Consider the following 27,258-nt stretch of genomic DNA (forward strand, 5'->3'; position numbering starts at 1 on the left):
TTAAGCAGGCCTAGGTGGGCTGCGAAGAGAAGGTTCGGCTAAGATGAGAGGGAAGGGGTGCAGCCCGGCAACTGTTTCTAGAGACCAAAAACGTCCGACGATAGACCGGCTATACTGCCGCTACAGTTATCCATTGGGGCGTCAAACAGACTCTGAATGCGATGAAACTTGGCAGACGGCCTACCGACAACATAAGAACACCTCTTGCCAACTTTCAACCCATTCCGAGAACATTTTCCTGCCACTTATAAAATACTATTTCGGACGTGTCGCGGGCGCATGCGATTGTGTCTGGGCTCAGAACGGATAACAAAGAGAATTGGGGGAACCCGGACGGATGCAAGTTTTGAAAACATGATGATGCAATGCACATGATGACGTCGCAAGATCCAACACGCAAGCGAATGACATGGCAACAATGCGCATAACTGGAAGACACATGGCGCAACGGTCTCGGGGCGTCACAACACTCCACCACTACAAGAGGATCTCATCCCGAGATCTAGGATGGCACCGGAGGGAAACGGAAGAGGAAGAGAAGAAGTAAAACTAAGTTGCTTCTTGACAAATGAGTGAAACCAAAGAACCTTGCAAGGATGAACAAAATTGAAAGCAAGAATACAACAAAGTTGAACTAAGTTGAAAACACTCCGTTAGAAAACAAGAACTAGGAACATTACAGGAACCTTGTAGGTTGAAAGACATAAGAAAAGGGTTGCAATGGACAAGAAGTACATGCAAGCACTCCGGATGAAACGAGATGTACAAGGAATGGTAAGGTTCAATTATGACAAAACTTCTGTTGGAAATGGAAGGCATATAATATGAACTTGGCCAAATGAAAGCACTTGGATGAGCCTCTGGTTAGAAGAGGAATGATAGACACAACACTCCCATTAAAACAAGATAGAGAAGTGAAAAGAATGATATAATTTGGACAGCACTCAGACTGTAAATGGAAGGAATTGAACATGAACTTGACAAGATGAGAGGATACTAGATGAAATCAACAACACACTGCCTCCAAGAACTATTGAAAGAACGACACAAGGGGTAAGAAAGATTTCAGACAGCACTCTGGTTGAGAAGGGAGGCAAAACTTGATAAGATGAGAGAACTTGAATGAAGGACACGACACTCTAGTTGAATGGATAAGCAAAGGAAAGAACATGATCTTTGACAAAAAAATGGGATGATGGGTCGAAGAGTGCAACATCACAATGCCTCCTGAACGAACGAATAGAAGCTAGATCGTTGGTATAAAGGGACGAAGAAGAAAATGACAACTTCTGCCACAAATGAACTTGGAAAGCATCCTTGCAAAGAAGGATTGAACGGAGTTGTTGAAAATTAAACAACAAAAGAATAAGGTTGTTGTGGGCTTATGGAAAATGTCTCAAAATTATGAGGTGAAATTCTGCCACTAACGGAAACAATAGATTGGATTGATATCAACAAGGAGACGAGAAACTTATTTCACCGGGAGGATAAATGAAGAACCTGGGTCATTTATAAGAACCATAAATAGCAACAATCATCAGGGAAAGCTTTAGGTGAAAAATAACCCAAGATACCTCGAATGAAGAGATTGATGGGTTGCAAAGGATCTCATGAACAAATTGAAAATGATGGGTTTAAAATATGTCATTCCGGACAACTTGTGAATGATGAAACACGAAGGGAAATTGTCAAGAGTGACATAACACCACCTCAAAAGATAAGAAAGAAAGAAATGCACTTCGGAATGCATGATGAAGAATGCTTGAACTCCTCAAAACAAAACATGTGTTGGGCACCATGTTTATTTAAGAGTATAGCTTGGCAGAACATAACTTCGAGAGAAATCTAGAAGAACAATTGGAGAATGAAAAGAATCCTTGATGAACCACCATGTAGAGCCTCCATGAAGAACTCCGGTAATAAAAGGATGATAAATGGAAGAGAAGTTGAAAACACAAGGTGAATGCTTGCAATGATTTAGATGGAGTTTCGCGATGATATAACCGAGAAAACTTGGAACTCCGAAAAGAAAGATGAACAACTTAGCACCGACAAATTGATATGATGAATGAACTCCGGAAGAAAAGAATTGAATGACCTCAAAGAAAACAAGAATAAGATTTACTATATGTTTCTCCTTCATCAACTTAACTTGATGACAAGCGACAGATTTGGCATACTACTTATTCTCATAGAAAGGATTAAGAGAGATATAGCGCAAACTTGAGAAGGTATTGATGGAACCACCGGTGGGATTTGGAAACAACGAATGAATTGATATGATAACGAAGGAAGAGAAATCCTGAATGAACCACTGTAAGAATTGAAAAAGAATGAAGCAAAGGCAGAATTCATCGAGAAGAATTGGAGAACGAATGAAGATACTTGAAGGAATTTAGATACATGAGAAGGAATAGATCATGAACTGAATAGAGGATATTTGAACGATGCACCGGTAAGATTTGGAGAACGAGAGATGAAAGCTGGAATGAATAATTATGAGATGATGGCTCCGAAGAATCAAACTGAAAATACTTCTGAGTTGCTCCGGATGGGTGAAAAGAATTCTCACAATCGAAAACAATTATGAGAGGATGGCATAAGGCTAGAACCATGAATCTTCGAGAGAAAGGACCAAGATTTAGAGGAAACACTTCTTTCTTCTTCAAAATCAGAGAATGACGATGAGATATGGGACCACGAATTATTGAGGCACTCCAGAATGAAGAATAGAAAGGTTGAGCCAATGATGAAAAGAATTTGAAAGATCTTGAAGAAAGACATATGACTGATGACAATCCATTCTTTCATCAAACTTGGAAAAGAATTTAAGACTAACTCCGCAAAATTAGAAGAGTCGGGTAAGATCCTGGGAAAACACCTGTGGGTTAGGGCCCACTCAAAAGATACATCGTTGAACGATTTAAAAGAGAGATTGCGTCGGTTGAATTAAATGGCTTGAATGAGATAACATTCTCGAAATAGCTTGAACGGATTGAGAATGGAAACGAATCTTCTGAGATATCTTCGCACTCCAGAACAAATGAATAGAGAGAAGTGAATGATTAAGAGGTGCACCAGCATGAGAAACATTGGACAAATGAAAGGACTATGCTCAACACTGAAGCTCGAATTGAATCCACCGGAAAAGAAAAGAGAACGAAGAATGATAACTTGAAGCTCCGTTAGTATCTTCCTGAGAATCACTGGATAAAAAGATTGACGAAATAGAATGGAGAGGCTTCCCATCAATAAAAGGGTACTTGATTAAGAAATTTGAATCCTTGAAAAAAAGGGGGGGGGGGGGGGAAAAGCAAAGGCAACATGGGTAGATGGAAAGGATACCATTGAGAAAACATAGAGTTGATCTTGCGGATGTTGAAAATGATCAGATCAACTTGAAGGGAAGCACGTCAGTTGAAAAGGATTGACAAAACAATCTCGATGATCAAGAAGGCTTAGTATCCACATTGAAATATGAAACCTCCGCTTAGGAAAGGTATGGAATCAACACTTCAGTTCGAAGCAACTCGAATACCACAAACCAAAATAAAACAAAGGATTGGCTTGCAAAATAAGCCGGAAACAAACATATGATAGACCCCATACCGTATCTTGTGTCTGTTGGAAAGATATCCTACGAGATACTTGAATTCCCACTTATAAACTCCTGAAACTTTTTGGTTATGCAATTAGGTGTTGGGGATATAGGGAGGAACAATATATATCACACAACTAACAAGCCCTACGCTCCAACTGTATCCATCCATCAACACAAAACCAAGAAAACTCTGGAAATCATGTACCTCAACCTTCGAAAAGCATCCATTATATGAGTTATGGCAATACTCCCGAACACCCGCCCTAGTACTGGGTGGCGTCGAGGTTATCTCACTAACTACTGCATAAAAGAGATTTTCGTTGTCGGCGAACTCAGGTATTCCAAAACTGCAACGATAAAATTGTGACGACAACACCTCAGAGCTCAACTCCCCGGGACACTGCCACAACCCCTAAATGTCAAGAGGCACCAAGAACAGTGTTCTCGTCACAAGAATATCGAAACGATCCCAAGATACCCGTGTGATCCTAAATTATTTTTTGTGAAATTTGAGGAGAGGAAAGACAAAACATCTACATCAGGATGCCTCACCAGAGCGACGAAAGGACTAAGGAGTAAAAAGAATCCTACTCTCCGATATATGAAATCCTAAGACTCAAAACATTTTGTTCTAGACTCAACAACATCAGCGAGTCGATTAAGCACGGGGCTCCTAAGCCGGGGATGGCTCTGATTACCAACTTGTAATGTCCACGATGCGGCTATATCTCCCACGTGTCGAGGCACGACTTAGAGGCATAACTGCATGGTGGTTTTGTCGCAAGAGGAGTAATATTCACACAATCCCATGTACTGAATAAGAAACGGATAAAGAGTTGACTTACAATTGCCACTTCACACAAATAATAAGTGAAACATACATCATCCAGAGTACAATCAAGGTCTGACTCGAAACCAAAATAAAAGAAGATAACCCCAAATGCTAGATCCCTGATCGTCCCAACTGGGCACCACTACTGATCATCCGAAAAAGACACATAACAATGACCAAGATCTTCATCGAGCTCCCACTTGAGCTCGGTTGTGTCACCTGCACTGGTACCATCGACACCTGCAACTGTTTGGAAGTATCTGTGAGTCACGAGGACTCAACAATCTCACACCCGCGAGATCAAGACTATTTAAGCTTATGGGTAGGATGTGGTAATGAAGTGGAGTTGCAGCAAGCGCTAAGAAAATATGGTGGCTAACCTACGCAAGTAAGAGTAAGATGAGAAGCTACCAATAGTCGTGAAGCTACCAGTGATCAAGAAGTGATCCTGAAACTACTTACGTACAACCATAACACAAACCGTGTTCACTTCCCGGACTTCGCCGAGAAGAGACCATCATGGCTATGCACGCGGTTGATGTATTTTAATTAAGTCAAGTGTCAAGTTCTCTACAACCAGACATTAACAAATTCCCATTTGCCACATAACCGTGGGCACAGCTTGTTGGAAATATGCCCTAGAGGCAATAATAAAACGGTTATTATTATATTTCCTTGTTCATGATAATTCTCTATTGTTCATGCTATAATTGTGTTATCCAGAAATCGTAATACATGTGTGAATACATAGACCACAACATGTCCGTAGTGAGCCTCTAGTTGACTAGCTCGTTGATCAATAGATGGTTATGGTTTCCTGACCATGGACATTGGATGTCATTGATAACGGGATCACATAATTAGGAGAATGATGTGATGGACAAGACCCAATCCTAAGCCTACCACAAGATCGTCTAGTTCGTATGCTAAAGCTTTTCCAGTGTCGAGTATCCTTTTCTTAGACCATGAGACTGTGCAACTCCCGAATACCGTAGGAGTACTCTGGGTGTGCCAAACGTCACAACGTAACTGGGTGGCTATAAAGTTACACTACGGGTATCCCCGAAAGTATCTGTTGGGTTGGCACGAATCAAGACTGGGATTTGTCACTCCGTATGACGGAGAGGTATCTCTGGGCCCACTTGGTAAGACATCACCGTAATGAGCTCAATATGACTAAGGGGTTGGTCACGGGATGATGTGTTACGAAACGAGTAAGGAGACTTTCCATAACGACATTGAACAAGGTATCGGTATACCGACGATCGAATCTCGGGCAAGTGCTATACCGGAAGACAAAGGGAATCGTATACGAGATTGATTGAATCCTTGACGTCGTGGTTCATCTGATGAGATCATCGTGGAACATGTGGGAGCCAACATGGGTATCCAGATCCCGCTGTTGGTTATTGGCCGGAGAGATGTCTCGGTCATGTCTGCATAGTTCCCGAACCAGTAGGGTCTACACAGTTCAGGTTCGATGATGCTAGGGTTATAGGGAATAGATGTACATGGTTACTGAATGTTGTGCGGAGTCCTGGATGAGATCCCGGATGTTACGAGGACTTCCGGGAATGGTCCGGAGGTAAAGATTTATATATGGGAAGTCCCGTTTTGGACACCGGAAATGTTCTGGGCGTTATCGGTAACGTACCGGGACCACCGGAAGGTTTCGAGGGTCCACTGGGAGGGGCCACTAGCCCCAGAGGCCTGCGTGGGACAAGTGTGGGAAGGGACCAGCCCCTAGGTGGGCTGGTGCGCCTCCCACAAAGAGGCCCAAGGCGCAGGGAAGGGGGAAGGGGGAAACCCTAGGCTTAGATGGGCCTAAGGCCCACCTAGGGTGCACCCCCCCTTTCTCCCCCTCTGGCCGCCCCCCTAGTTGCATCTAGGGCTGGCCGCCACCCCTAGGGGGGAACCCTAGATGGGGGCGTAGCCCCTACCCTCTCCCTATATATAGTGGGGGTTTTGGGGCTGCCAGAGACACGACTCTCCCTCTCTCTTGGCGCAGCCCTACCCCTCTCCCTCCTTGTCTCTCAAGTGCTTGGTGAAGCCTTACTGGAGTGCCATGCTCCTCCACCACCATCACGCCATCGTGCCGCTGCTGGACGAAGTGTTCCCCAACCTCTTCCTCTCTCCTTGCTGGATCAAGGCGCGGGAGACATCACCGGGCTGCACGAGTGTTGAACGCGGAGGCACCGTTGTTCGGTGCTTAGATCAGATTCGGCCGCGATCTGAATCGCTTCGTGTACGACTCCATCGACCGTGTTCTTGCAACGCTTCCGTTTCGCGATCTTCAAGGGTATGAAGATGCACTCCCCTCTCTCTCTTGTTGCTAATCTCTCCATAGATTGATCTTGGTGATGCGTAGAAATTTTTTAATTTCTGCAACGATCCCCAACAGTGGCATCATGAGCTAGGTCTATGTGTAGTTTCTATGCATGAGTAGAACACAAGTTGTTGTGGGCGTCGATTTTGTCAATTTACTTGCCGTTACTAGTCTTATCTTGATTCGGTGTCATCGTGGAATGAAGTGGCCCGGACCGACCTTACACATACTCTTACGTGAGACTGGTTCCACTGACTGACATGCACTACTTGCATAAGGTGGCCAGCGGGTGTCGGTCTCTCCCACTTTAGTTGGATCGGATTCTATGAAAAGGGTCCTTATGAATGGTAAATAGAAATTGGCATATCACGTTGTGGTTTTGGCGTAGGTAAGAAACGTTCTTGATAGAAACATATAGCAGCCACGTAAAAACTTGCAACAACAATTAGAGGACGTCTAACTTGTTCTTGGAGCATATGCCGTGAGATGTGATATGGACAAAAGGATGTGATGAATGATATATGTGATGTATGAGATTCATCATGTTCTTGTAACAGGAATCAAGAGTTGCATGTCGATGAGTATGACAACGGGCAGGAGCCATAGGAGTTGTCTTAATTTATTATATGACCTGCATGTCAATGATAACGCCATGTAATTACTTTACTTCATTGCTAACCGTTAGCCATAGTAGTAGAAGTAACAGTTGGCGAGACAACTTCATGAAGACACGACGATGGAGATGATCATGGTGTCATGCCGGTGACGATGATGATCATGGCGCCCTGAGGATGGAGATCAAAAGGAGCAAAATGATATTGGCCATATCATGTCACTATTTGATTGCATATGATGTTTATCATGTTTTTACATCTTATTTGCTTAGAACGACGGTAGCATAAATAAGATGATCCCTCACTATAATTTCAAGAAAGTGTTCCCCCTAACTGTGCACCATTGCTAAGGTCCGTTGTTCCGAAGCACCATGTGATGATTGGGTGTGATAGGTTCTAACGCTCGCATACAACGGGTGTAAGCCAGATTTACACACGCAATACACTTAGGTTGACTTGACGAGCCTAGCATGTACAAACATGGCCTCGGAACACAGAAGACCGAAAGGTCGAACATGAGCCGTATATAAGATACGATCAACATGGAGATGTTCACCGTTGATGACTAGTCCGTCTCACGTGATGATCGGGCACGGCCTAGTCGATTGGGATCATGTATCACTTAGATGACTAGAGGGATGTCTGTCTGAGTGGGAGTTCATTAAATAATTTGATTAGATGAACTTAATTATCATAAACATAGTCTAAAAATCTTTGAAATATGTCTTGTAGATCAAATGGCCCACGCTAATGTTTGCCCTCAACTTCAACGCGTTCCTAGTGAAAACCAAGCTGAAAGACGATGGTAGCAACTACACGGATTGGGTCTGTAACCTAAGGATTATCCTCATAGCTGCCAAGAAAGCATATGTCCTTGAAGCACCGCTAGGTGACGCACCTATTTTCCCAGCAACTCAAGACGTTATGAATGCATGGCAGTTGCGTAGTGATGATTACTCCCTGGTTCAGTGCGGCATGCTTTACAGCTTAGAACCGGGGCTCCAAAAGCGTTTTGAGCAGCACGAAACATATGAGATGTTCCAAGAGCTGAAAATGGTTTTCCAAGCTCATGTCCGAGTCAAGAGATATGAAGTCTCCGACAAGTTCTACAGTTGTAAGATGGAGGAGAATAGTTCTGTCAGTGAGCACATACTCAAGATGTCTGGGTTGCACAACCGCTTGGCTCACCTGTGAGTCAATCTCCCAGATGACGCAGTCGTTGACAGAATCCTTCAGTCCCTTCCACCTAGCTACAAGAGCTTTTTTATGAACTTCAGTATGCAGGGGATGGAAGAGACCATTCCTGAAGTATATTCAATGCTGAAATTAGCGGAGGTGGAGATTGAAAAGGAACATCAAGTGTTGATGGTGAATAAAACCACTAAGTTCAAGAAATGCAAGGGTAAAAAGAACTTCAAGAAGGACGGCAAGGGAGTTGCCGCGCCCGGTAAGCAAGCTGCCGGGAAGAAGCCAAAGAATGGACCCAAGCCTGAGACTGAGTGGTTTTATTGCAAGGGAAACGGTCACCGGAAGCGGAACTGCCCCAAGTACTTAGCGGATAAGAAGGCCGGCAATGCCAAAGGTATATGTGAGATACATGTTATTGATGTGTACCTAACCAGCGCTCGTAGTAGCTCCTGGGTATTTGATACTGGTGCGGTTGCTCATATTTGTAACTGAAAATAGGAGCTGTGGAATAAGCAGAGACTGGCGAAGGACGAGGTGAGGATGCATGTCGGGAGTGGTTCCAAGGTCGATGTGATCGCCGTCAGCACACTACCTCTACATTTACCTACGGGATTAGTTTTAAACCTCAATAATTGTTATTTAGTGCCAGCTTTGAGCATGAACATTGTATCTGGATCTCGCTTAATGCGAGATGGCTACTCATTTAAATCTGAGAATAATGGTTGTTCTATTTATATGAGAGATATGTTTTATGGTCATGCCCCGCTGGTCAATGGTTTATTCTTATTTAATCTCGAACATGATGTTACACATATTCATAGTGTGAATGCCAAAATATGTAAGGTTGATAATGATAGTCCCACATACTTGTGGCACTGCCGCCTTTGTCACATTGGTGTCAAACGCATGAAGAAACTCCATGCAGATGGAATTTTTGAGTCTCTTGATTATGAATCATTTGACACATGTGAACCATGCCTCATGGGCAAAATGACCAAGACTCCGTTCTCCGGAACAATGGAGCGAGCAACCAACTTATTGGAAATCATACATACGGATGTGTGTGGTCCAATGAGTGTTGAGGCTCGTGGTGGCTATCGTTATGTTCTCACCCTCACTGATGACTTGAGTAGATATGGGTATGTGTCACACCCACGATGTGGCTATATCTCCCATCCGTCGGAGCACGACTTAGAAGCATAACCGCATAGTAAGCATGTCGCAAGAGGGGTAATCTTTACACATCCCATGTACTGAATAGGAAAGGGATAAAGAGTTGTCTTACAATCGCCACGTCACACAATACATAAATATAGCATTACATCATCTAGAATACAATCAAGGTCCGACTACGGAACCAAATAAAGAAAGACAACCCCTAATGCTAGATCCCTGATCACCCCAACTGGGCTCCACTACTGATCAACTGGAAACGAAACAACACAACAAACACGACCTTCATCGACCTCCCATCTGAGCTTAGTTGCGTCACCTGCACTGGTATCATCGACACCTGCAACTGTTTGGAAGTATCTGTGAGCCAAGAGGACTCAGCAATCTCACACCCGCGAGATCAAGCCTATTTAAGCTTATGGGTAGGAAAGGGTAGTGAGGTGGAGCTGCAGCAAGCACTAAGCATATATGGTGGCTAACATACGCAAATAAGAGCGAGAAGAGAAGCAAAGCAACGGTCGTGAACTAGAAGTGATTGAGAAGTGATCCTAAAACTACTTACATTCAAGCATAACACAAGAACCGTGTTCACTTCCCGGACTCCGCCGAAAAGAGACCATCACGGCTACACACGCGGTTGATGCATTTTCATTAAGTTAAGTATCAAGTTCTCTACAACCGGACATTAACAAATTCCCATCTGCCCATAACCGCGGGCACGGCTTTTGAAAGTTCAAACCCTGCAGGGGTGTCCCAACTTAGCCCATCACAAGCTCTCACGGTCAATGAAGGATATTCCTTCTCCCAGGAAGACCCGATCAGACTCGGAATCCCGGTTACAAGACATTTCGACAATGGTAAAACAAAACCAGCAAAGCCGCCCGGATGTGCCGACAAATCCCGATAGGGGCTGCACATATCTCGTTCTCAGGGCACACCGGATGAGCCGGACGTCGGGTTGGCATAGACCCTGGTTGCCCAGGGGGCGCCGGACATCGCTCAGGTTGGACCAACACTTAGAGAAGCACTGGCCCGGGGGGGTTAAAATAAAGATGACCCTCGGGCTCCGGAAACCCAAGGGAAAAAGGCTAGGTGGAGCAAATGGTAAAACCAAGGTTGGGCCTTGCTGGAGGAGTTTTATTCAAGGAGAAATGTCAAGGGGTTCCCATTATAACCCAAACGCGTAAGGAACGCAAAATGAAGGAACATAACACCGGTATGATGGAAACTAGGGCGGCAAGAGTGGAACAAAACACTAGGCATAAGGACGAGCCTTCCACCCTTTACCAAGTATATAGATGCATTAATTAAATAAGAGATATTGTGATATCCCAACATATCCATGTTCCAACATGGAACAAACTTCAACTTCACCTGCAACTAGCAACGCTATAAGAGGGGCTGAGAAAAAGCGGTAACATAGCCAAACAATGGTTTGCTAGGAAAGGTGGGTTAGAGGCTTGACATGGCAATATGGGAGGCATGATATAGCAAGTGGTAGGTATCGTGGCATAGCAAAAGAGCGAACAACTAGCAAGGAAAGATATAAGTGATTTCGAGGGTATGGTCATCTTGCCTGAGATCCCGCAAGGAAGAAGAATGATACCATGAAGAAGACAAACGGACGTAGTCGAACGAATCTTCACAAACGCGACGTTATCGGAACTAGCTCGAAGAAGCAACACCGGAAGAAGCAAACAACACAATAAACAACCATCACATAAACATGGCGTGATGCACAACCAAGTATGATGCATGTCCGGTTTAATGAGGCATGGCAAGGCAAAGTGCACAAGCAAAACTACAAGTTAAGTGGAGCTCAATATGCAACGAGTTGCATATTGACGAAACACCACAACAATTATCTAGTTCTCTCCTTTTTAAGTACTCAACAATATTAAATGTTGGTTAGCATGGCATGGGATGAAGCATAAAAGGAACTATCTAACTAAGAAATTTAAATGGGGCCGGATATAACAAACAACAAATCCGGAAAATCCCCATAAGTATTTAGCAATTTAATGCAATCAACAATTTTAAACATTTAAATGTTATTATCATGATGCGAATGACATATGCAAGTTTTAAGAAATTTATGAAAACGTTGACATGATAAGATATGAGGCATTTGTCATTGTGGCGGAAACGAATGGGGTGCCACGGCAATGACAATGGAAATGGTGCCACGGCAACATTCCGGTTCCGGTAACTTGATTGAGATGCCGGTGCAAAAGGAAGTGTGATAGGAGCGTGTCAAGCAAGATGATGGGGTGATCCCGGTTGCTGGGTTCCCATGGGTGGACGGCATGGCAACCAGGAGGAACATGCAAGCGACAATTTCAGACACGGTGCAAAACACGGGGTTCATCTCATTCAACACACATGCATTCGGTCCACAGAGGGTCATCCCGGCGGTTATACCTTCGAAGCATGTGTTTCGACGAGGTTCAAAAACATAGTGGAAGTAGTGGTACTCACGGATCATAGTGAAAGTAGAGGTTCACGAGTCGAAGAGGAAGTAGTCGTTCATGTTTGAGGAGCGGTAGTGGTACACGGTCGTCATTGGACTTGGCGTCACATCGCGTAGTCGTACACATTCCGTAGATGTTCATGTCATCGGTGTCGTGGTACTTGGGTTCTTCGTACTTGCCGGTCCCGTTCTTGCGACGGTAGTCGTTCATGTTCGTTCGGAGAGGTACTTGATGACTCCAATGTCTTCGAGGCGACGGTAGTGATACACACGAAGGTAGTCGAACTTGACGGGTCCGAGGGCTCCGGGTGTCGTGGTACTTGTCGAAATCCACATCGGATGTAGTTGAACATCTTTAAAATGGAACTTGACGCGCCCTAGGGTCATCGAGTACTAGTTTTTGATGGAGTTCGGGTCTTCACTGTCGTGGTACTTGGTGTCCCTGTAGTGGACCTTGCCGGTCTTGATGGTCCGAAATGAAGCAGCACAAGGACCTAGGGAGAACGGCGAAACCGCATGGAGGCTTGCGACAGGGAGGTCAGCGCGGGCACGGGAACCCGTCCTGTCGCTCGAAAGCAGGGTTACTTGAAGTGGCGGAGCTCTACAGCGAAGCAACAGTGGCAGCAGGACTCGGCATGGCGGCGAGAGCTTGCATGGGAGGTCAAAGGCTGGGCCGGCGCGCTGGAGAGGAAGCAGGAGCATGGCGAGGTGGATGTCTAGGCTGGATCATGCAGCAGTGGTGAGGGACTCCGGGACGGCATGGAGGTCGAGGATGACGAGCTCGAAACGGCGCTGGAGCATGGCGATGCAGCGGCCGGATGATGCAGGGAGACGAGGTGGCGCTAGCACTTGGCGAAGGTGTGACCATGGACGACGGCGAGGCTGGTCGAGGGCGGCGGCGCTCCCGATCGCAGCGGATGGGATCCAGCTACGTGTGGCTGTGTCGGGAGATGGCAGCAGGGTAATGGCCAGCAGGGTGGTCGGTGCGGGCTCCATGGCCGGAGGCCAAGGTAAGGGACAAGGGGGGTCGGGCATGGGACGTTGCTCCTCTGCGTGCAAGTGTTCGGAGGAGGACGAGGGAAGGAGAGGCGGCGAGTGAGGGAGAGATCGAGAGGGAGATAGGATCGGGTAGCGGTGCACTCTGATTCTCTTTGGCGGCGCTGGAGGGAGGATGAGAGGGAGAGGAAGGAGAGATGGGGAATGAGGGTTAGGGGCGCGCGGGCTGGGCCTGCTAGAACGCAGCTGGGCCGGTTCGTGAGGAAGGAGGCCCATGTGGCTAGGGGCAGTCTGCTGCTGCTGGGCTGCGGCGGCTTGCGCGCAGGGAGGCCGGCCCAGGTAAGCAGAGGTGAGCCCTTTTATTTTCTTTGATATTTTCTTCAAACGGAAAATAAACTGAAAAGGCCAGGGTCAAAGGAAAAGGGCACAATAAAAATAAAAATATTCTCATGAACCTGAGATAGTGCTCTATTTGAATAAATTGTCTTGGATATTTTTAGAGGTAAGAAAATAAGTCAAGTGTGAATAAAGATCAAACTTGAGCTATTTTAAAACCTAACCAAAACAACTTAAAATTTGATGGAATTGGCAGGGGGTTTAGGACAGGTAGAAAGATTTATGAGGAAGAGATGGGCATTAATGGGGTGAGGATATACGATCTTTCAAAAATGAAAGCAAGGAATGGATAGAAGATGGAGGTGATGATGCAAGATCAAATGCATGAAGCATGCAACAACACAACATGTATGAACTCCCACCAAGCATAATGCAACATGTGAGGAGGCCATGATGCAACAATTAATGACAAGACAAGACAAAACAATGCAATGAGAAACAAAACAAAACCCAAATAGGAAACCGAAAAGATGAAACCACTAGGAATTGGTGACGAACAAGATGGATATATTGCCAAATTGGGAAAAGTTACATATGGGGTGAGTATGTCTACTTGATGAAACACAAGTCTGAGACCTTTGGAAAGTTCAAGGAATTTCAGAGTGAGGTTGATAATCAACGTGACAGAATAAAGTTCTTACGATCAGATCGTGGGGGAGAATATTTGAGTCACGAATTTGGCACGCACTTAAGGAAATGTGGAATCGTTTCACAACTCACGCCGCCTGGAACACCTCAGCGTAATGGTGTGTCCGAACGTCGTAATCGTACTCTATTGGATATGGTGCGATCTATGATGTCTCTTACGATCTACCACTATCATTTTGAGGTTATGCTTTAGAGACTGCCGCATTCACTTTAAATAGGGCTCCGTCGAAATCCGTTCAGACGACACCGTATGAATTATGGTTTGGGAAGAAACCTAAGCTGTCATTTCTGAAAGTTTGGGAATGCGATGCTTATGTCAAGAAACTTCAACCTGAAAAGCTCGAACCCAAGTCGGAAAAATGCGTCTTCATAGGATACCCAAAGGAAACTATTGGCTATACCTTCTACCTCAGATCCGAAGGCAAGATCTTTGTTGCCAAGAATGGATCCTTTCTAGAGAAAGAGTTTCTCTCGAAAGAAGTAAGTGGGAGGAAAGTAGAACTTGATGAGGTACTACCTCTTGAACCGGAAAGTGGAACAGCTCAAGAAAATGTTTATGTGGTGCCTGCACCGACTAGAGAGGAAGTTAATGATGATGATCATGAAACTTCTGATCAAGTTGCTACTGAACTTCGTAGGTCCACAAGGACACGTTCCGCACCAGAGTGGTACGGCAACCCTCTCCTAGAAATCATGTTGTTAGACAACGGTGAACCTTCAAACTATGAAGAAGCGATGGCGGGCCCGGATTCCAACAAATGGCTTGAATCCATGAAATCCGAGGTAGGATCCATGTATGAAAACGAAGTATGGACTTTGACTGACTTGCCCAATGATCCACGAGCCATAGAAAATAAATGGATCTTTAAGAAAAAGATAGACGCGGATGGCATTGTGACCATCTATAAAGCTCGGCTTGTTGCTAAGGGTTACCAACAAGTTCAAGGGGTAGACTATGATGAGACCTTCTCACCCGTTGTAACGCCCCGGATGTAACCTGCCATATTTGTACTCCAACTCTTGCCATTATCGGCTCTAAGTTATGAGTTTCCCTTCGTGGTTGGGTTGTCTTCATTTTGCATTTTGTCCATGTCATGCATTTCATATCATGTCATCATGTGCATCGCATTTTCATACATGTTCGTCTCATGCATCCGAGCATTTTCCTCGTTGTCCGTTTTGCAATCCGACACTCCTACGTCCTCTGACGCCCCCTTTTGTCTCTTTTCGTGAGTCGGTGTTAAACTTTCTCGGAATGGACCAAGATTTGCCAAGCGGCCTTGGTACACCACCGGTAGACCGCCTGTCAAGTTTTGTGCCATTTGGAGTCCGTTTGATACTCCAACGGTTAACTGGGGAACCGTAAAGGCCTCGTGTGTGTTGCAGCCCAACACCCCTCTAAAGTGGTCCAATAACCCATCCAAACCCCCTCCATCCTCTCGGCCATTCGATCACGATTGCGTGGTCAAAAACCGCACCTCATTTGGACACTCCCACCTCCTTCTAGGTATAAATATGTCCTCCCCGTCCAAAATCCCGGACGAAACCCTAACCCCGCTCCCTCTCCGGTGCCGGACACGTCCGGTCCGCACTGGACGAAACCCGCCGCCGCGCCCGCACCAACCAGGGGCTGCCATGTGGGCGCCGCCACCTCCCACCATGCCGGCCTGCCTGGCCCGCGGCCGGCCCTCCCGGCCTGCTCGCGCGCTGCCCATCGCGCCGCCTCCGTGCGCCGCGCCTCCCGGCGCCGACTGCCGCTGCCATGATCCAGCGCTGCCGCCTCCGCCGATGACCGTCCGCCGCCACCTGTCGCCGAGGTGCGCCGCCGTCGCCTCCTCGTGGGAAGCCGCATCTCAGCTCATCGGCATCCTTGATCCGGAGCCCCGCACTTCCTTCGGTGCCGCCCCACATCCTTCTCCGGCCACCGCGGCAAGTCTCCGGCGAGCTCGCGCCCATCTCGACTTCCGTGCAAAGAAGACCCTAGATCTGAGAATTTTTCGGAGGTTGTTTGCGTTGCTATGTCCTTTCACCCTCATATTTTAATGCTCTGTTCTTCATGCAATAACTTCATTACCGTAGCTTCATTTCATGCGCATAATATATCAAAATGCTCATGATGATGTGCTCTTCATTTTGTTCCATTGTGACATGTTTGTTTGAGTCCATCTTGATGCCCAAATCGTTGATGCAGGAGTTCTATAAATTGTTAGGTGTTGATTCTTATCAGAGTATGAGGATTTGTCATTTTTGCTACATTTGTTGTGTGCTGCATATGGGCATGAGCTCTACATGTGTTTTGATCTATGCCATCCCCTCTTTAAATAGGTGTATGCCCTGTATTGTCGTGATCTTTGTGGTGACTATCACAAGCATGCAAAGTAGCTCTCGTGATATTGCTGATTTCAGAGACTTAGAATTTCACTAAGTCATTGCTCTATTGTTATTTTTATGCCATGTATTCATGATGCTACAGTGAGATCCATGCTTGTTTCGACTATCTTCAGTAAGGATGATTTGGACATATGGTTGTGCTCTATCCATCCATGTCCCTGTTTGCATTTATGAAGTGCCCTAGAATGACTTAATCTTGCTCTAATTTGCTATAAAATGTTCCTGGCAGATTGTTTACATGTTAATCAATTTTGCCATGGTTGTTGTAGTTGATCCAAGCATGCTATAAACTTGTTCTTGCCATAGTTAGCCTTATGATCGTATCTTCTTGCTGGTGCTATGCTTATCTTGTCATGCAATGCCTTGTGTTGAGTGAATCGAGCTCGCAAAGATGCCTTCATAACTCTGTTTCGCCATGCTCAGTTTTCTGCTAAGTATGAATCTGTTAACGAAACTTGCTATGTTTACATGGGTGCCATCATATTTTCTGTGCCCTTTGGGCTCATGGTCAGTAAGGGACTTTTGTTCTATGCTTTGAGTAGATTCATGCCATGCCTTGTTTTGCTATGATATGTCCCTGTAGCATGTTGTTAGCTTGCTCTAAACATGTCTTCCTGATGTTAATTCCTGGCTTGTTATTTTCACCGAGTCTATGATGCTGATATCTTTTGCATTTTTGCCATGCTTGTTTGAACCTGCTATTGTATGATTTTAGCCGTAGCTCACTGTTCATCTTTTGTCAAGCATCTTGAGTACATCACTTACATGTGTGTTTTTTCTATGTTGGTGTGCAGTAGCTTAGTTTCTTGTTGCATTCTAGTTGGCATCATGTTGTTAATCACAGAATTGTGCCATTCTTGTTTTGCTTGCCATTTGCAAATCGGGCATCCGATTCCGGTGATCTTTATATCGATTTCGGCCGAAATCAACTCATCTTTCCAGCGGCACACTTGGTTTGCCAAGTTGAGGCCTGGTTCAATCTCTCCCTTCCGAAGCATGCATATGCATTGCATATCACATCCCGCGTGTCGTGTCATGTTTTGCATCATGTTGCTTGCGCATTGCACCATGGTTGATTGTGGTTTCCTTTGCTTGTGTTCTTGCCTTGGGTAGAGTTGGGAGACTAGTACATGATCGAGGAACCCGTTGAGTACGCTTACGAGGATCAAGCTTTCGTCAACTCGGAGAACTTTGCAGGCAAGATGACCATACCCTGAAATCACTTCTATCTTTGCTTGCTAGTTGTTCGCTCTTTTGCTATGCCACGATACCTACCACCTGCTATATCATGCCCCCCATATTGCCATGTCAAGCCACTAACCCACCTTTCCTAGCAAACCATTGTTTGGCTATGTTACCGCTTTTGCTCAGCCCCTCTTATAGCGTTGCTAGTTGCAGGTGAAGATGAAGTTTGTTCCATGTTGGAACATGGATATTGTTGGGATATCATTATTATCTCTTATTTACTTTAATGCATCTATATACTTGGTAAAGGGTGGAAGGCTCGTCCTTTTGCCTGGTGTTTTGTTCCACTCTTACCGCCCTAGTTTCCGTCATACCGGTGTTATGTTCCTTGTTTTCGCGTTCCTTACGCGGTTGGGTGTTATGGGAACCCCTTCACAGTTCGCTTTGAATAAAACTCCTCCAGCAAGGCCCAACCTTGGTTTTACCATTTTCCAACCTACAACCATATACCTTCCCTTGGGTTCTGCAGACACAAGGGTCATCTTTATTTTAAGCCCCCCCGGGCCAGTGCTCCTCTGAGTGTTGGTCCGAACTAGAGTCCTTTGCAGCGCCACCTCGGGGAAACTCGAGGTTTGGTTTTAGTTGTACAGAGCGCTAATCAGGTGTGCCCTGAGAATGAGATACGTGCGACTCCTATCGTGATTTGTCGGCACATCGGGTGGCTTTGCTGGTCTTGTTTTACCATTGTCGAAATGTCTTGTAACCGGGATTCCGAGACTGATCGGGTCTTCCCGGGAGAAGGAATATCCTTCGTTGACTGTGAGAGCTTGTGATGGGCTAAGTTGGGACACCCCTGCAGGGTTTTGAACTTTCGAAAGCCGTGCCCGCGGTTATGGGCAGATGGGAATTTGTTAATGTCCGGTTGTAGAGAACTTGACGCTTAACTTAATTAAAATGAATCAACCGCGTGTGTAGCCGTGATTGTCTCTTTTCGGCAGAGTCCGGGAAGAGAACACGGTCTTGTGTTATACTTGAACGTAAGTAGCTTCAGGTAAATGATTTCCGACGGTTTCTTGGTTATGTGTTGAAGGATGGATACAACTGGATGTAGGATTTGCTAGTTTTGGGTGAGATATTTTGCTTCCCCTGTATCCCCAACACCTGATTGCATAACCAGAAAGATTCGGGAGTTTTATAGGTGGGAACTCATGTAGCTCTAGTATTTCTTCCCACAGATATTTGGTTTGTGATTGGGTAATCCTTACCAATTATTTGTTCATATTTGTACCTTGTTGATTTTATTCATCTACATATTGTCTAAGTAGCTTCTCAAGTTATGGAAGTGTGATGATTTACTTTGGAATTCATTCGTTCATTCTTGTTTGAATGTTAAGGCTACATGGTGCAATTTCAATCTATTGACTCAGCTTGAATATATGTCTTTCAAGATGCTAACGGATGTCAACCTCTTCAGGATGGCTCCTCCAACGCGTCAGAATCCGGAACCTCCACCACCACCTCCACCTCCGGAGGCATGGCAAGCTGTCATGGTCGCCACCAACACCAACACTCAGATGCTTTTGCAACTCTTGCAAGAGCGCAACCAAGGAAATCAAGGCCAAGGCAACAATCAAGCTCAGTTTGCTACCCTCAATCAAATCCTCGCAAACTAGCCGAAGTCCTTTAGTAACTGTGTCGAGGCCATAGACGCCGACGACTGGCTCGTGGATATCTGCAAACATTTTGAGTGTAGAAATGTCAGGCCTGAGGACTTTTTCAAGTTCGCTTAGTTTCAACTCAAAGACCAAGCTGCTGAGTGGTATCAACAATACGGTGTAACATCCCAAAATTCTAAATTTTGGAATGTTATAATAAATAGATAGAATTGATTGATTTTTTGATTGATTGCGTGAAATTGAGTGAAATTCGAATCCTTTTTGAAAGTTAAATGAGAGGGAATAAAAGGACTTTCCCAAACTTTCATATTTGCTTTCTGATCTCCATGAATTCAAATTCTTTTCAAATACAAAACCCTTGAGTGAAGATGATATGGCTTCTTCCATTTAAATTAAATGAAAGGGTATTTGAAAATAATTGGATTTCATTTGGAAATATTTCAATTCATAAACTTCATGCAGCTCAATGATTTTCATGAGAGAAGATAAAAGGACTTCTTCAAATTATATGAAATATGAGTTGGGAGTTTCAAAGAATTAAATTCAAAGTTCTTTCGAATTTATTTTCAATTTGGAGTTATTTGAGTTTTATTCAAATTATTTTTCTCAAAAAATAAAATATATGGAAATTAGGGTAACATGATTCCCTACAATAGAAAATTGGAGAAAAATTAATTTGAAATCATTTTGGTATTTTTAAAATGATTTTTGTTGGATTTTAATTGACCAGTAGCACTCTTTGAATTATTAGAATTTGTGTGTATTTTATTTAATGCTAGAAAAATGTGCATGTCGTAGAAAATCTTTTTCTGAAAATTTTGATATATAATATGCCTATATAAAGTTTTATTTTATTTTCGTTTTTCAGTTTATCGCATTCTTTTTTTAAAAAAAAACTACGCGCGCGCCTGAAGCTAACTGTGGCCCACGTGCGCATCAAAGTACCAGCGGGCGCCCTAATTTTTTCTTTATCCTATATGGGCCAGGCCCAGCCAGTCTTTTCAGCTTTTGTTTTCTTAGGCCGAATTTTCCAAAAAAAACTGCACCGCGCACGCTGCGGCCGGCCGAAGGCCTTTAGGCCCATCCGTCTCTTTTCTTCTCTGTTTCGTATATTTTCGTCTACGTTTAGTCCCACATTGCCTAGCCTTTGACCTCTAAACCTCTTTTTCACCAATAAATATAGACCCATAGAGCCTCCAAAAATTATCTGATTCGGGTTAAATCAATATTTTGGTTTGACTAGATTCATTTAGGAAAAATATATTTCTACTCTCCGGCGCGACTTCTAGAAATTTTCTCTTCTCTCCAAAGTCATCTTTTGTCTGCCTTATAAAGGTATCTTTCTATATTTATTTTTCTTCTTATACTTTCGTAGTTTTTTATTTTTAGACTAATACGATAGAATAATTAGATTATCAATTAGTCTACGTATTTATACATTAGACCCTAGCCTGTATCTATTTTTTTTTCTTCCCTAAAACAACTTGGCCTTGATTTTTCAAATACCCATAACTTTTTACTCATTTGCCCAAATCCAACGAAACCAACGCCCACGTCTTCGTTATGATCTCCTCTATCCAGTAATCCAACCCAAACATGTTTTTGAAAATTTTAAAATTTGAATTAGATCATATTTGAATTCAAACTTCTTTTGATCATATCTTTTTATCCGTAACTCCGTTTGAGTTGATTCTTTTTGCAAATCGAAGCTCTTGACCTAAACATTCTAATAAGGCCAAATTCACATAATTTTGGTAATGTTAGAAATTGTTTTATGTTGCAAGAGTTATTTGCTTGGTTTTGATGTTTCCGAATCGTCTTCTTCGATCTTTCTGATCTTTTGAGTGATTGCTTATGTGTGGTTAGTATTGCTTGCTTACGATAGATTGACCGGAGTGTGACGAGTAGATCTATCAAGAGTTTTGAGTGTGAATCATCTTCATCAACATTGCAGGCAAGTTCACACTTTGATCATATCCCCTTCCATACCCAGTTTTTTTTGCATTAGATGAATCTTCACACATTGCATGATTAGGATCTAATTAAACTGTGGGATGGGAAGTAGATGAGGTAGTACCTATTGCCCTGTTATATCAAACCCTTGGGAGTTACTTCTGCGCGTTGCTTATATTGCCATGCTATGCTAGTAGACGTGGATTGGGTGAGTGATATCCATGACAGATGTGAGATTGTTAATTAATGGTTTATCTAAGGTGGCAACTTAAACACACATCTGGGTGGATTGAGCCACCTGGGGTTTCCAGGACTTGCCTGTTTTATTTTGGACCGCCACCCAGGCTCAAAGGGATCATGAGATTATTCATACTAGAAACTTTCGTGTGCAGCCACAAGCCATTATGGGCTCTGGCATAGTTGACTAAGTTGTGCGAACTCTTACAGTGGTAGACTAGCAGATGTAGGGGATGTAGGTGGTACGGTCTACCCGATCATAAGGTGCTAGCGCTTCTGAAAGACTATGTCTCGGTCATCCGTCTTCTCAAACACCCTGTAGTGCGAGAAACCAAACAGAGGCGATCGAGTCTTGTGGGGAAAAGTGCGCAAACCTCTGCAGAGTGTATAAACTAATCATGATTAGCCGTGTCCCCGGTTATGGACATCTTGAGTATCTAGTTCTTGGATTATCCCGTTGATCTCATCACGTTACTTTAAATGAATATTGTTGGGTTTTAATGATGGTACTTAATTGGGATTGAGAATGCTGTCAACCATTCTCAATGTTTAACAACCACCATGATAGTAATTAATCTTATCCCTTTGCAGTAGGGAAAAATTGGCTTTACGCAAAAACCTTATAACCATAGAGCTTTTCCACCAGCCAAATATGCATGTAGTGATAGCCTTTATTCATCATTCTCTATGGTGTGAATTTGCCGGTACATTCAATGTACTGACCCTCTGTGGCTGCAACGTCTCATGTTGCAGGATTATCTTACGACGAGTAAGTGATACGTTAGGGTTACGATTTCTACACTCAACTTTGCCGTTGGTGTTGATGGGAATCCACAACCTTGTTACTTCCGCTATTTTGGATTTGAGGTAATAGTATTTACGTTACTTTTACATGTGATTTACCTCTGTTATAAATCCTCGAGTACTGTGTGTCAGCATACCGATCCAGGGATGACACTTAAGCACAGAGACTTGACCCATTCGGGTCGGGTCGCTACATACAGAGATTCCACAGGAGGTCGTGTGATTACCTGGGATGATTTCCGCCGAGACTTTAAAGCTCACCACATTGCTCAAAGTGTTGCTGACAGTAAGCGCGAGGAGTTCCGCAATCTCAAGCAAGGCAGCATGTATGTTTACCAATACAACATCCTGTTTTAGAGGCTCGCTCGCTTCGCTAAACAAGACGTCCCTGATGAGAAGAACATGATTTATCAATTCAGAGGTGGCCTCAGAGAAGATCTAAAACTAGCTCTCGTGCTTTTTGAGCCGACCATGTATGATGAATTCTACAACATGGCATTAAAGCAAGAAGCTTCTCAGATCAAGTGTGATGCTTCTAAGAAGAGAGTCAGGGATGCAACTCAATCGCCTTCTTCAACTCAAGTGGCAGCTAAGCAACAGAAGTTCTGGCTGCCTCCTCCTCCTCCGTTCCGTCAGCCTTATTAGCAGAAGAGTAAAGGTGGCAATGGATCTTCCCACCCACCCAACCCATGCTATCATAACAAAGCTCCGTCTCATGCTCCAAGGTCAAGTGCTCCTTATCACCGTCCGCTCTCAGAGGTTACTTGCAAAAAGTGTCAGCAGAAAGGGCACTATGCAGACAAATGCTTCAACCAAAGGCACCTTCCGCCTCCTCCTCCTGTGAGATCTGCCAGCAATGCAGCGGTCAAGCATAATCCCAAGCATGGCAAGGTCAAAATGATGAACGCGGCTCAGGCAGAGGACTCTTCAGAAGTGATCATTGGTAACCTTCCAGTTAACTCCATTCCTGCCAAAGTTCTCTTTGATACTGGTGCATCGCATTGTTTCATTTCAAAACCTTTTGCATCAAAGTATGAGTGTGATTATCAAGAATTGCCTAGAACTTTATCAATTGTGTCCCCGGGCAAGCAAATGTCAGCTAATATTTGCGTCCCGGATGTTTCTATCGAGATGGGCGACTACAAATTTCTGGCTTCTCCAATTGTTCTTAGTGACTCGGATATTGATCAAATTCTCAGGATGGACTGGCTTTCTAAGCACAAGGCTAAGCTTGATTGTGCTGCCAGGCAGATTCAATTGACACACTCGTCTGAGGATATGATCATCTATGCCGCTCGTGACGAAACCATTCGGTTTTTTTCTCTCAATGAGAAGGGTGAGTTGAATGCCATCTCTTAGATTCCAGTCGTTTGTGAATATCAAGACGTCCTTCCAGAAGAGCTTCCAGGAATGCCTCCTCACTGGCCAGTTGAATTCGTCATCGATCTTGAGCCTGGCACGGAACCTGTTTGCAAACGTCCTTACAAGCTTGGACCAAAGGAATTGAAAGAATTGAAGAAACAGCTCGATGAACAAGAGCATCTGGGTCTGATCAGACCGAGTTCTTCTCCATGGGGTTGTGGTGTTCTTTTTGTCCAGAAGAAGGATGGCACAGACTGACTTTTTGTGGACTACCGCCCATTGAACAAGAAGACAATAAAGAACAAGTACCCACTTCCCAATATCAATGAGATTTTCGAACAACTCAAAGGTGCTCAAGTTTTCTCCAAGCTTGACCTCTATATGGGTTATCATCAGATTCGCATTTGTGAACCAGATATCCCCAAGACAGCATTTAGAACAAGCTATGGTTCTTATGAATATACTGTCATGTCTTTCGGCCTTGTCAATGCTCCTCCAATGTTCTCTCGCATGATGAACTTCATATTCAACCCTTACACAAATGATTTCGTCTTGGTGTATCTCGATGATATTTTGGTCTTTTCTAAGAATAAGGAGGATCATGCCAAGCACTTGAGATTGGTGCTGGACAAACTCAGAGAACATCAATTCTATGCGAAGTTTTCGAAGTGTGAGTTTTGGCTCGATGAGGTTCTCTACCTTGGGCATATCATCTCCGCCAAAGGCATTGTGAATTGGGAACCGCCTTAGAATGTGAAGCAGCTCTGCAATTTCCTTGGGCTTGCAAGCTATTGTCGAAGATTCGTTGAGAATTTCTCTAAGACTGCAAAGCCTTTTTCCAACCTTCTCTAGAAGCACGTCAAGTATGTCTGGACGCCTGAATGTGACATCGCCTTCAACACCCTCAAAGAGAAGTTAGTCATAGCTGATGTTTTGACTCCTCCTGATGAATCCAAACCATTCAAAGTTTTTTGTGATGCCTCCCTGCAAGGTCTCGGTGTTGTGTTAATGCAAGAGAAGAAAGTTGTGGCCTATACCTCTCACCAGTTGAAGCCCAACGAAAAGAACTACCCCACTCATGACCTCGAGCTGGCGGCAGTTGTCCATGCTCTTTTAACATGGAGACATCTCTTGTTGGGAAGAAAGTGGACATCTTCACTGATCATAAGAGCCTCAAGTACATCTTCACTCAACCCAACCTCAACCTCAGGCAGACTCGTTGGGTCAAAATGATTCAAGAGTATAATCCAAGTATTGAATATACTCCAGGCAAGGCCAATGTCATTGCAGACGTGTTGAGCAGGAAGGCTTACTGCAACAGCTTAATTCTCAAGCCCTTCCAACTGGACCTTTGTGAAGCTTTCCGCAAGCTTAATCTCCAAGTTGTTCCTCAAGGATTTCTGGCAAACCTCCAAGTCTCTCCTACTTTGGAAGATCAAATTCGTGAGGCACAACTTCTTGATGCAATGGTAAAGAAGGTGAAAAATGGGATTGCCAAGAGCCAACCCAAGTACAAGTGCTATCTCCTTGATGAGAAAGATACTCTATTCTTCGAGGATCGAATTGTGGTTCCTAAGGGTGATCTACGTAAAGTCATTATGAACGAGGCTCACAATTCCCTCCTATCCATTCATCCTGGAAGTACAAAGATGTACCATGACCTCAAGCAGTCGTATTGGTGGACTCGAATGAAGCGGGAAATTGCTCAGTTCATGAATGAATGTGATGTCTGCAGAAGAGTGAAAGCAGAACACCAATGGCCAGCTGGTCTCCTCCAACCTCTTGCCATTCCAGAATGGAAGTTTGACCATATTGAGATGGACTTCGTGACTGTTTTTCCCAAGTCCAAGCGTGGCAATGATGTTATCTTTGTTGTCATCGACAAGCTTACTAAAGTGGCTCATTTCCTTCCTATCAAATAATCTATCACAGTAGATCAGTTGGCAGAGCTATACACCTCCAGGATTGTCTCCTTGCACGGCATTCCGCAATTGATATCTTCAGATCGTGGAAGCTTCTTTACTTCTAAGTTCTAGGACTGCTTTCAGAAGGCCATGGGCACCAACATTCGCTTCAGCACAGCCTTCCACGTCAAACTAGTGGCCAAGTCGAGCGAGTAAATCAAATCCTTGAAGATATGCTCAGGACTTGTGTCATTTCCTTCGGTATGAAGTGGGAAGATTGTCTTCCATATGCCGAGTTCTCCTACAACAAAAGCTTCCAAGCGAGCTCGGGTAAGGCCCCATTCGAGATTCTCTATGGCAAAAAGTGTCGTACTCCTCTTAATTGGTTAGAGACTGGTGAACGCCAACTTCTTGGCAATGACTTGATCACAGAGGCTGAAGAAATGTGTAAATTTATTCGTGAAAATCTCAAAGCCGCGCAATCGCGCCAGAAGAGTTACTATGATAGTAAGCATCATGACTTGTATTTCGAGATCGGAGACCATGTCTACCTCCGCGTCTCTCCAATGAAAGGTACTCGTCGCTTCGATATCGAAGGGAAGCTTGCCCCTAGATACGTGGGTCCTCTCAAGATCATTGGCAAAAGAGGCGATCTTGCCTATCAACTTGAGCTTCCGTCCAAGTTTGCAAATGTGCACGACGTGTTTCACGTGTCTCAGCTTCGCAAGTGTTTCAAGACTCCTGACCGCACCATCAACGTCGAAGAGATTGATCTCCAAGAAGACATGTCTTATCATGAGCATCCCGTTGCTATTCTTGAGGAACTCGAGCGCAAGACTCGCAACAAGTCTATCAAATTCCTGAAAGTGACGTGGTCACACCATTCCAACTGAGAAGCCACCTGGGAACGCGAGGACCACCTCCATTCCGAATATCCGGAGTTCTTTCAGTCCTAGATCTCGGGATGAGATCTTTTCGTAGTGGTGGAGTGTTGTAACGCCCCGGATGTAACCTGCCATATTTGTACTCCAACTCTTACCATCATCGACTCTAAGTTATGAGTTTCCCTTCGTGGTTGGGTTTGTCTTCGTTTTGCATTTTGTCCATGTCATGAATTTCATATCATGTCATCATGTGCATCGCATTTGCATACATGTTCGTCTCATGCATCCGAGCATTTTCCCCGTTGTTCGTTTTGCAATCCGACACTCCTACGTCCTCCGGCGCTCCCTTTTGTCTCTTTTCTTGAGCGGGTGTTAAACGTTCTCGGAATGGACCGAGATTTGCCAAGCAGCCTTGGTACACCACCGGTAGACCGCCCGTCAAGTTTCGTGCCATTTGGAGTCCGTTTGATACTCCAACGGTTAATCGGGGAACCGTAAAGGCCTCGTGTGTGTTGCAGCCCAACACCCCTCTAAAGTGGCCCAATAACCCATACAAACCCCCTCCATACTCTCGGCCGTTCAATCACGATCGCATGGTCGAAAACCGCACCTCATTTG

This window comes from Triticum urartu, chromosome 4 (genome assembly GCF_003073215.2).
Source record: "Triticum urartu cultivar G1812 chromosome 4, Tu2.1, whole genome shotgun sequence".
NCBI classification, from domain to species: domain Eukaryota; kingdom Viridiplantae; phylum Streptophyta; class Magnoliopsida; order Poales; family Poaceae; genus Triticum; species Triticum urartu.